This window comes from Haliotis asinina, chromosome 14 (assembly GCF_037392515.1).
Source record: "Haliotis asinina isolate JCU_RB_2024 chromosome 14, JCU_Hal_asi_v2, whole genome shotgun sequence".
Classification (NCBI taxonomy): Eukaryota; Metazoa; Mollusca; class Gastropoda; order Lepetellida; family Haliotidae; genus Haliotis; species Haliotis asinina.
The window spans coordinates 10,227,501-10,240,000 of NC_090293.1; positions in this window are offsets into that span (position 1 = coordinate 10,227,501).

Below are 12,500 nucleotides of genomic sequence, written 5' to 3' on the forward strand. Positions count from 1 at the left end.
AGCAGTTGTGACACGGCACCCATGAACTCCCGTCCGGGGTCAACTTGCAGCTCTGTTGGCCACGTCAGCGGGCTGCGTTTGTATATGCGTTCAAATCCTCTGGCTACCTGGGCCGAATCTTTCGTGGTCAAGGGTTCGGCTTCCTTGTAACGACTGGCTACATCCACTACGGTTAAGGCATACTTGTACCTCTTGTCGTGGGGTAGGAACAGTAGGTCTGCCTGGTGAATGCTATTAGGTATGTTAATACCGAACCTCCTTCTAGGCACGTAGCGTGGTGCCGGTAAATAGATCTGCCACAGGGCTTGTTTTTCAAGCCACGCTTTGGCTTCCTCCGGGGGTACTCGCGCTAGTTTAGCTAGCTTATCTACTGCGCTAGCTCCTTTCCAGTACCCACGCGGGCTGTAGTAAATAGCCTCAAATTTTTTCATGTCCATACGCGTATGTGTTTATACCATCAATAGCTATCCAACGTTTCGTGTCCATAGGTGATAGGGACGTCTTGTTTATAGTCAGTCCGTATATCTTATGCCCATCACTTCTAAGTGTGTTCATTTTATGTCTAAAGGTACGGGTCTTGAACAGGGCTTCCTTGAATCTGGCGTGTTTGATGTGTTGTTTCACCACATACTTCTTAACCCCCTTAGCCTTCCGGATCTCACTATTGTCGGCTTTCAGTATGGAGTACATCTTAGGTCTCAAACCTATGTACTCGGCTATGGGCGTGCCAGCACACTCGTCCTTCATCTTACCTAGGACCTTTTTATTTACCGTGCTGTGTAGGGCATGGGTCTTAGGGTAGTCGCTGGTGTCGTATAAATCGAGGTGTTTTTTCATGTCCTCGTACACGTCCTCGGTTCGAATCTCCATTAGTAGGGAATCCGTGTCAGTGTACAGCACTTCACACCTGTCGCCGTACTGTTTCTTGAGCTCGTTGTAGTAAAAGTCGTACATCAGGTGTTTGGATAAATCGAGGATGCTCATCCCCACGTAAACAGGCCGGTTGAATTTTATGTGACTTTTCTTCATGTGTAGGGCAACCAGGTTGTCTGTGAATATCTTACTACGGTTGAATGCCGGACTGGCTATCAATTTCCTGAGCTTGTCTTCCTCACTAGATCTAACCAGCTTCACGGTTACGCGTTTCCTCAGGTTTTCCATAGTCTTACCAAACACCGAGTTATTCATGAGCTTGTAGAGATTTTTCTCAAAATCACTGGTGGCTTTTTTTCGTAGGTCTGTGTTCATTCTGATGTAGGGCTCCATCCATGGGCTCTGGTCGAACATGAGCACCCTGTGTATTTTGGTCAGCCTCATACCCAACGATAGGTACAGCTGTAGGTTGCGATAGTGAACGATGTACTTGGTCTTATTCATTAAGTTAGGCACGAGTTTTTCAACGTCTGTCACACGACCACCTGACAAGTTATGTTGGTACTCAGACATCCAGTCTGGGTTAACCCTCATATGTTCGGGGGCTAGGGGGTAGCTGTTGTGCGATGTGTGTAATTCCTTGGGATACTCTAAGTCAACCTCGAGGATATAACCTTTGTTCGAATCTGGTGCAACCCCCATAACATCAACGTGGGGTACCCATTCGAATCCCCCTGTAGGTAGATACTGACTCATGGCCCAGCCGTACAGGTTGTTTGCGTCGAGGTAGAGAATGTGATTGGTTGGTTTGTTAGGATCGTAACCTTTCACGTATTGATTATTTGCTTTCGCGTATCGTTTGGATGCCATGGAAATCCCACCTCGCAAGCCTTTCTCAATGAATAGGTGCATGTCGTAATCTGTTAGCAATTCCAAATTAACTCCCGTCTTTTTAAGCAAGGCGTCCCACGACAGACCTGGGCTGGTCTAATACCATGCGGGGTCGAGTTTATACTGCTTTAAACATGTCTGCCGAAACGTTTCAAACACGTCGGCTAACAGCAGTACATCTGTCCTCAAGTACAGGTCGTGATAATCACCCAGGTTCTTACAACCCAGTTTATTCCATACGTTAGTCGCGTGCGAGTAATCATCTCGTGAGACGGACGCCTCATTCAGCTTGCTATAAAAGCAGTCAATAGGAGGTAGTCTGGTCTCGGTGAACTTGGCCCAACTATCCATGTACTCATAGGGGTACACACCCTTCCTCATAAGCAGGGGTCTAGTCTCGGCGTCTGTGTATCGATCGGTGATAGGGAAGGTATTGTTGGCCTTGACCAGACTGTCGAGTGACGACAGGAGGAACTGAAACGAGTCAATGAACCTAAGTCCGTTTAAACTGAAGGAGATGTATCTCTCCATGTTGTTGGGGATGCACGTTATATTACCATCGATTTTCGCGATGGCCTGCATGATCAAGTGTGAGTCGTACCCTCTCAAGTTGTGAAAGACAACGGGGATGTTTATTGTCTTAGGGTTGATTTTAAGCTTGAGGTTGCACGCGTTGTGAGCGGCGCCTCTATACTTACCAGTTATGTGGCAGTGATCTCTCACCGAATCACCGTTAAGTGGTGAGTCGCACACGTGACAGTGAGTGCTACTAGCGTGAGCTAGCCTGTCGGCTAGGGTCATACGCATGGGAGCGATTCTATACAATGCATTCCTAATAATTTTTTCTTCCTCCTGCAAACACTTTAGAAACCTTTCAGCCGCGTCAGGGCCCCTATACACTACCGGAGCTTTCGTTTCCCCGTCACAACGGACGACAATGTATCCAAACGAACAGGCTTTATGCTCTTGTGTCTTGTGGGTGAAGCTACCCCCACTAGGGGGTGTGGGGGAATCCCCACCCACAACTAAGGCTTCGAAGTCGGCGTATATAATATAAGGTACAGACATTTGGTTCTTGTGGTTACTGAATTTTAGGATATTTTCACCTTCCTTAGGCATGTCGACTCGTATGGCCGTCTGCCCCACACCTTGACAATCATCCCGGTGGGATTCTAATAAATCAGCTCGACTGAAACCGTGAAGGCATCGTACACAAAAGTGTTTTTCCCCATCGTGTTTCGACTGGTCGTGCAACAACCGGCTGAGATGTTTTATCCACGTGTAGTGATACTTTTCACCTAGTTGGATCATGAATATATTGATAACTTGGCGATCCTTCACCGGGCTGACCCTGTGTACTATTGTTGTGTTACCTTCGTGCCCAAAGACATTTATAGCCAGATTATTCTGTTTTTCTACTTTAGTGATCTGGGATATGGGGGTGGGTTCATCTATACCATCCCAATTAAGCCCATCGTCTTGGGGATAACTAGAAAGCCTATCTGAATTCTTGCCAGCTGGAAATAAGGCTGACCTGATAGCTAACCTAAGGCAATCGTTTCCTCTATTCTTAACGTTTACTATGGCATGTTTGTTCCTATAATAGGGAGGCAAGGCTAGGTATGACCCGCCTCTGAACGGCACGTAGTTAGCTATGTCTAGATAGACATTATCGATTTTATCTACAGCCCACCCGGACCCCAAGTGTGTATAGCGTTCTAGGTATTCTCGTATCTGCTGAAAACTTGTATCGATTGATGCGTCAATGGTCTCTGCATGTGTGACGACCTCTTGTTGACCTCGGAAGTAAGGCTGAACATACTCAGTGGTACTCCCAACCTGCTTATCGAGCGACATTTTCACTGTGATCTGAAACTTGATACTTCCTAGGTTATTTAGTTCCTGGTTGACCTTATCAGCTATCAGAGGCTTGATATCTATAATGTCTATGTTTCTATCAACGTGCATGCGCCAACCTCTCAAATAGTTACCTACAGCGCGCTCAGTGCTCACGAACTGTAGGTCAATAGCTCTATTCTGTCGTAATAATTCTATAAGCTGTGGTTTTCTCATACGGGAATACCCGCCTAAACCCAAATCGTGTGCCTCGGCTTTCAGTTGTTTTACAGTGGGACGTGCTACGGGGGCATGTGATAACAATGCGGTTAACCCGGCTCTCCCCAGGTTTGAATAACCCGTGTGTCCAAGCTGTTTTGCTTGAGCTTTTAATTGTTTTACCGTAGGAGGGGCTTCTAAACCTAGTAATCTCAACAATGCTGACTTCCGCATTCGAGAATACCAGATGACACCTCTCTGTTTTGCGACCCGCTTGAGCTCGCTTACAGTAGACATCGTGTTTACACCTAAGAGAACTAATGTCTAATTGGTTCACAGTAAGGGGAGGTAACTCTTAAGTGGCTATCTTGAGCAGTCGCCTACGTTCTTTTATATAGCCTTTTTTATTCTCGTAGATGAGTTGATGTCTGACTACGTTCGCTCCGTGAGCTTTACATAGACAGTAGTGTCCTTTAACCCCGATACCACACACAGAACACGTGTAGTTAGGACTTCCCATATGGAAACAACAGAACCCCTGATTCCTGCATTTCCTACCACAGGCCTCGGTCTTCCCCATAAGTATGTATTCGCATCGGTATGGAGCGGGTCTCATGTTTACTTATATAGGTGTTTTAGTTTAATTGCTTCGCAACCAACGCAGTAGCTGCTATACCCAACACTATGAAGCCCAGTTCACGATTCATTTGTCCCTTGGCTGGTGTGTAGTACTGAGAGAGTGTGGGTTTATTGAGCGGTTCCAATTGTTTACCAGTTAGTAGGTAGTATTCTTTCATTGCTTCATCAACATCGTTGAATGTTTGAACGGCATGGTTTTCACGCTGTAGTTGTTCGTTAATAAAATCGATCCTCTGGAGACGTTTTTTAGCGTACTCAGCCTGTGCTCTTTGTAATTTCTCAGTAGCGAGATCGTGCCGCTTCCTTTCTTCCTGTATTTCAGCCGCGTGATCATCTCGTAGTTTCGAGAAGAGGAAATTACTCCCGGAAAATGCCAGGGCATTCACTAACGCCCCACCGACCATCATAGCTATCGTGGCCATCCCTATATTTATTTCATTATATTATCAGGTATTATTCCTTGTTTTACTAGGATGTCTTTTGTGGCCATCGCCATACCAAGGTTCATTATGAGCATACCCATATCCTGCAGGTTGAAATCTAGCTTGATAGTTGGTTGTTTAAGCACCATTTTAGTCAACCGAGCGTACCCTACGGCTAGACTGGCGACCACTGTGGCGTGGTATGCGTCGTTGACGAACGTTTTCCCCTCAGACATTATGTATATGATATAAAAATATTAAAATTATAACATGATATGCGGGTCTACCGTGGGGGTGGGGGGCTCACTGTTGGGTGGTGGCTCACTGTGGGAGGGTACCCCCACGTATAACCACGAGATAGCCAAGGCAGCAGTTACACCTACAGCCAACAACAGTCGGGGGTTGGTCACTTTATGTTGGTTACACCACCGTTTTTTACCGGCAGCTACTCTCTTAGGATTCTTCTGCCTGGTTACTGTTGGGGGTACCCCCACTGAAGGGGTCTCCACCGTCACCTCGGGACTCACTGTTTGGGGTGTGGGGGGTATCACCTCGGGACTCACTGGGGTTTCCTGTGCAGCATCCATCTATACTATTATTATTATTCTTTCTCTCAAATTGACAATGTTTTGCCGTGATAATCGCCGCCGTCACTGGAGCCAACAACATACCATATTTGTGGTACAGCCCGCAGCTGATAGAGCTCACGGCGTGTTCGATAAAAGGGTCTTTCTCGAGGTCTTCCCACAGGTAAAGTCGGCGCTCTGGTGGAATGGGAAAGAAGTATGACACAATACCGGTGTATATCTGGGTCATAGCCGATCCTATTGTCTTTGTCATTTCTGCTCCGAGCCGGGACTCGTATCTAGCGTACAGCTTATCGATTTCTTCGGCTGACATTTTGTTAATTTTATCCGGAGTGTAGTCTCCAAAGTAATGTTTGGCTTTGCCGCCAACAGCCAACGCCACCAGTTTCTCTCGCTTGTCATCAGTGGGGGAACCCTCCAACGACAATTGTTCGAGCAATTCCTCACACTCCATCTTATAATATAACAAGTAAGATTTAGTTTTAACTATATAATACCCGATACAGGCAAAACACAGAGAAATGAAGGTTAAGTTGCACACGACAAATACTTCAAATATCATAGCTTTGCTTAGCTTTGCTTAGCTTTGCTTAGCTTTAGCTTAGCTTTGCTTAGCTTTAGCATACTATATATGCTACTGGTTGGTCGGTCTTTAGAACGAGCTTAGCGTGTTTAGTTTCAGCGAGCTGTTTCTTCACCCGTTCCCGTTCTAATTTACTCATCACATCGTTCTCTCTCAAACACTCCTCGAACGAATCCCTATCCTTGCAGTGAAATAAGGCCACCCATCGCGTCTGCTCCCTGAGGTCTTTCAACACCGAGCTGAACTTCTGCGTTAGCACCCAGACGCTGTGATTTGCATGCCGGCCGGAGAAGGCCAGGTACGATAGCATGTCTCTCTTTTTTGTTATCTCGCGATTAGCGCTGCAGTCGTCCAGTATGAACAGCGTCGGTTCCCCTTTAAATTTCTCGTGAAGAGCTTTCAACCAGTCCTGCAGGCGTGTCCCAGGGTCGATTTTGTGTACGTCCGGGTCCGTCATCACCCAAGGTCGCGCGTACGTTTTATTCATGCTCAGAGTAGGGCACATGATAACGATGTTATCGAACACATCCTTGTAGTAACCCTCCAACATATCCAACACGAAAACGGTCTTACCACAGCCAGTCTGCCCGCACACTATGGCGCAGTGTGGGTCAGTGGGTAACCCCAGGGGGGTTTGGGGGTCTCCCCCATCAGTAGATGGCTTGCACGAATCTCCCATTGTCTATATTAAGTTGCGCGTCCATAATAACGTACAGATATAATTTCAACTTACCAGTGGTTTGAGCCTTCTTAGTAATCTGGATAGTTATCCCTTCACTGCCGTTATCTATACGGCGCCCGCTGCCGTGCAGTTTATCATCATCCGTGGATCGCATGTCCAACCATAGGGCGTACTTGGTGGTCAGGTATTCACCGATCTGCACGGAGCCGAGGTCCAGGTCCTTTGTTATGTAGTCCCCCACTGGTAGCTTTTTTATCTCATCCCACTGCTGGTGTGGTCTCATACCATGACTGAACAGCTGGTTTGGCACGCCCTCGATAGTCACTTCCACCTTTTCAATCTCGGGGTTGAAAAACTTCTCGCTGTCCCTCCGGAATGGCTCGTAATCCTCCACGGGGACGACCAGTATACCTTTCATCGATCGCGCCGGCACGTTCAGGTTGATATTCCACACAGTGTCGCTCTTATCTCGCACGACTGATCTATGCCTCAGTACGCGATCGTACAGGATAGCCATCTTCCCAGAGTACTGGCTTCGAACCTGCCTGGCCAGCTCCGGGCTAGTGACCATGTCGAACTCCAGAGAGATGTTGTCTATGGCATAACTAGCCTCATCACCGTTCGGCGTACGCACTACTTTGCTATAGTCGTTAAACGTGAGCTCGTATTCGAGCCTATCACCCAGCGCGGCCTGGTAAAATGGCGCGTGTCCCGTGAGCAACTCGAAGTCGAGCGGCACGCAGAATCGATTCCCGTATGCTAGAGCGATGGCCTTTTCACCGTCCGATAGCTTGTCTTGCTGGTCTGTCGTGAAGACGTATCCTATGTGCGCCCGGGTTGATTTGCTGATGCCCTGGTACACATCATTGACTCGTTCTCCCTCGCTTTTCCAGAGATCCTTGTAGCAGTGAAACACGTCGCTGTCGTCGATGCTCAGCACCTCGTTACCGCTTATCTTGACGGTCGTTTTCTTGATGATAGCTCGACCCACGTTCCGCACTAGCTCGCGTTTGTCGTTGTCGGAGGTCAACGTGATATTGAATGCCAGTCGAACAGTGCCTGGTACAATGAGGTCATTCTCACCAAGGTTTGGAAATCTAACCAGCAGAGTTTGATTCTGGTCTATCTTGCTGGGATTGTTGGTGATAGTCACCGACTGTCGCACGGCTCTGGCACCTAATGGCTCTCTCAATTTTCTGAAAGGATCTAATTTTCTGCCGTACATTGTTATATAAAAGAAATATATTTTTAATACTAATGGATGAAGATATAGATATGACGGAGATGCCGGGCGCTAGTGCCCAGGCATTCGATGATGAGCAGGAGACCTCATTTACTAGTTCACCACTGAACCAAGAACTCTTGGAAACAACGGTAAATGATTATTACGAAAGTTTAAGAAGAGATAAAAACTACGTTGAACCACAGGGTCGATACCATAAGAATTTTTTTATTGATACAAAGGGTGTTCTACGTCTTAAGTCCGACCCAGGGGTTGACCTCTTTAACAAGAGCAATAAAAAACCACTGGCCTTGTCAACTCTAGCCAGCCGCCATGGTGTTGAATTTATCCGTACAAATCTAAACATGAATGATTACGGTGGTGCAATACCTAAGGTCGTTAAAGAAGATCTGCAAGCTACCAGATCCCACCTCACCACTAGAGATGAAATGACACCACAGCGTGCTACAGAAGCCTCGGACAGCATAGAAAAACTGTTGAGCACCTACTGGGACAAACCGTTACCGGGGTTTGACTTTCCGGTAAGGGAACTGCGCGGCTTAGACGAAGCCGTGAAACGCGTGCGTGGAGAACTCGTGAACAATATGGGGAAACTGAACGAAATAGACGAGCACATCGCTAGGGAAAAAACCAAACTCAACGAAACTGAAAACGATGATATGAAGCGTCGTATCAATGAACGACTACGCGATTTAGAAGACGAGAGACGTACACGATTGGAATCCGCTTCCTCGAATCGTGAACAGCTTCGATCCCAGATCAGTCGCATTCGGGAAACAATCGATAGAATACTGAACGAGGATACAACTTTAGCCAACAGGATTCGGATATTGTTCCGGGAGCAAGGGATCACCATCGTCAGCATTCTAACTGCATTGGGTTTCATCATATCAACCCTGGTGGTGTCACTGGTGGGAGGAACCCCCACACCCCCCACACCTGGCGGCGGGGGAACTCCAAGTGGCGGTGGTGTTAAAGACTGGATTAAAAAACTCGGGGAAGGCCTAGCTAAACTGGCTGGTAAAGCCGCCGAAGCCCTTCCCGGCATCCTGGGTAGCATCGTCTCGTGGTTGTTGAGCGCTCTGTCTAAAACTGCCATGTGGCTCAGCCAAAACCTGTGGGCAGCCATCGTCGCCGTGGCGGGTCTGGTGTACGTAGCGGCTAAGAAATCTTTAACCAAATAAGTCCCAAAGCTACCCCACCAACCACTAGGGTCGTTTTACTATTAATATGCTGCTGATAGGGGGGTACCCCCACATGCACATGAGGGTGTGTGGGGGGCACATGAACTTTAGACTCCGGGGGTGGCGCCACTATACCCGTTTCACGTGGTGGGATGTGTGGGATATAGGGGGTGTTAATATCGGGGTTGATACCCAACTTTTGGTCCGCCGTGGCTACGACTATTTTGTTGTTATAACCCACCACTTTTTTTATTCTGTTGCATATCACTCGGAGCCATGTACAACCCCACACCGAACACGTAATTGACTTTCGATCTGGCGTTTTCTAACGCTTTTTGGTAACGGTCGATAGCCCCCGGGAGATCAACTGGAGAATTGATAGCATCCTCAACGTTGTCAACGAACTGTTCCTGAGCTTCGAAAGCAGCTCCCTTACCGATGATGTTGGAACGCGTTTGCGCCTGCGCACCCAACAGCGCCCACACGTAAGTTCGAATCGAGTCGTTCAAGCGTATTGTACCAGCACGAGTGAATTCTTTCGATGTTTTTGAGATCATTTTAGTCCAGTCTGCGGTTGACTGCTCCACTTTCTGGACTGTGAAAGCAACACCACCTTTAAAGTTCATACGATCATCCCTCCATTCATTACTCGACAAAGCAAAGTCCTGCCTAAGTATACCTCGTTTCATTAAATCATCACTGACTTCTTTCACTGGTCGCGCGCCATCATAAGGAATACCCAACCCGTAGTTCGGCCCCGGCAAACGCCAATCCGTCTTCGGGTCTATTTCGAATTCATTACAAATACGTTCGTAGGCCCGTCTATCGTACTGGTTGTTTGTTGCATCCCACGCTTTGTCCTGTGGGATGGGGGCACTGATCTCTTTAAGGATACGTCTGACCTGGTAGTACACGTGGAACTTGAACACAGACTGACTCAGCGGTCCACGCTTAGTGTCGGCCAATACCACACCACACCCTGTTGTAGCGCACCACACGGCAAAGTTGAATTGATTCTGCCAGAACTGCATAGGGTTGTATAACCAAGCGTGGACTGCCTCAATGTTAGTCACCGAAAGCTTATACTTATCGAACACATCTAAAAGCTGGGCATTGAAATACAACCCAGGAGCAACCACGATCTTCATGGGGGAGAAATCTACATCCAGTTTAGAGTAATACACACTATGGGAATACATTTTAAAACTATTATATAATGAGTATATATACTCTAAAATGTACATAACACTTCCAGGAATAACGAGCGGTGAGGCCGTTCAGCTGACGCACGCGATCGATAACACGTCAGGTCAACTCGAAGTCGCACTCTGCGATATCACCTACCTACCGCAATGGACTAACATTAATATCAGCAACAATAAGCTGTTCGTCAGTGGGGCTCGCAGCCAGATAACTGACGGCTACTACAGCGTGTGCTCTCTAAACGACGAGGTCTTCAAACCCCTGGGAGCCGAACTCAAGATGAACGACTCAAACGGCACAGTGGTGTTAATCAACAACGGAAGAACCTCCTTGAGGCTCGGCCGACCATTAGCGAGGATACTCGGTATGTCTCCTGACGAGATAAAACCAACAACAACCGTCACAGGCACGAAGTTACCCGACCTAGTACCGTACCGAGAGCTGTACATTCATCTCGATCAGGTGAGCACAACGTACAACATTCAAGGAGGTCACCCTTCCACTATACTGAGAGCAGTGCCGGTGAAAACTGAGAAATTCAACGACGGTAGAACCGAGTCGTTTTCACCAAGGCAGTATAAGAGATTAACCCAGGGCAACATACCTGAGCTGACAATATCGGTGTTAGATATAAATCATAATCCTGTAAATATAGGATACCTCAGCTTAACGCTTCACGTAACATGACCAGCGCACAAGGGCCCGGAGTGAAAAAATGCGTCAATATCGGGATCTCCGACCTCGGAGACACACGCGGTTTCGACGCTCCCGGAGTAGATGGTAAATCGTATGCCTTGCAACTGAAAAACAACATTTACAAACGCGTTGAAATCCCCTCCGGTGGAACCCTAAGTGATATAGTAGATACCACAAGAGCAACAGTCAACACTAAGTACACCCTTGTCAACACCGGTGATAATAATTGGGTAATATACCCATCGTTCGGAGGTAAACTGTTCGACTTAGACGATGTTGAGAGCACTACCGTCGTCAAAAACAAACCATATATGCTCGTCTTCACCGAAGATGATAAGTGGGTGTTGTTACCCGAGAACGACTGGTTTATCAATATTAGACTCGTCTCCCCCTACGTGTTCACTGATAACAAAGACAACCACCTAAACAAAGTCGTGAACAATGGAACCCTGCTCGTGGCTTACGTCCCAACTCAGAGACGTAGCATAGTCGTCAGCCCAGTCAACACTATAGCAGCCCACATGCAGCCCACAAAACGTGAAATTGCAGTTGGTGTCTGAATTCGAAGGCGTGGTCAAGATACTAGAGAGTCTACCGGCAAACTCAACATTGATCATCAAAGTCTACCTAGGGGAACCATCGGTGAATGAGGTCGAGATCGTGAAGGGGATCAAACTCGGGTGGGTGAAACGACACCAGTATCAAGTTTGCAACGTTTACGTGCGGGTGGGTGTCGGCTCCAACACCAGTCTGCAGGGGGTCAACGTGATCGTGGAAAACAAGATATCACTAATCAATATCTTCCTGCCTGACAACATACACTTCATGGGTATGAAGTTAACCCCTGAATTATTATCAGAAAACCAGTTGGAAATTATATCGTAATAATATAATAATGACCAGTCATCACCCCAACACTACACTTAACGACCTGGGAGATACAGAGGGATTCGATCAGCCTGGTGAGGAAGATGAATTATACATCCTACAATTCAAAGACAACGTGTACAGACGGGTGTCGTTATCAGATTTTAAAGAACCCAAATGGCTGATCAACTTAACACTCACCTCACCTTATATCAAATTAAACGAACATGGGACTGTCGCGAAGATTAGGAACAACGGCATCTGGGCCGGGGATTTCATTCCGGATAGTGTAGCCATAGGAACTAGTAATACCGAAAAAAATAGGTTAAGGAGTGAAGTAAAAAATAAATTAACATTTAGCAATTATCCTGCTAACTTAAGGCCTGATATATACACCCCTTTCACACTCATCATAGAAGTCTTATTTACGTTTTTACAACATGAAAACATCTCAAGAGTACACCAAATTTTACCCGGGGTGTCAATACACTGGTTTGACGAACACACAAAAAAATATTGTCGTATTGTTATACAACAGGATACCCACGGGGGTCCTATAAACCGCTTAATAAACC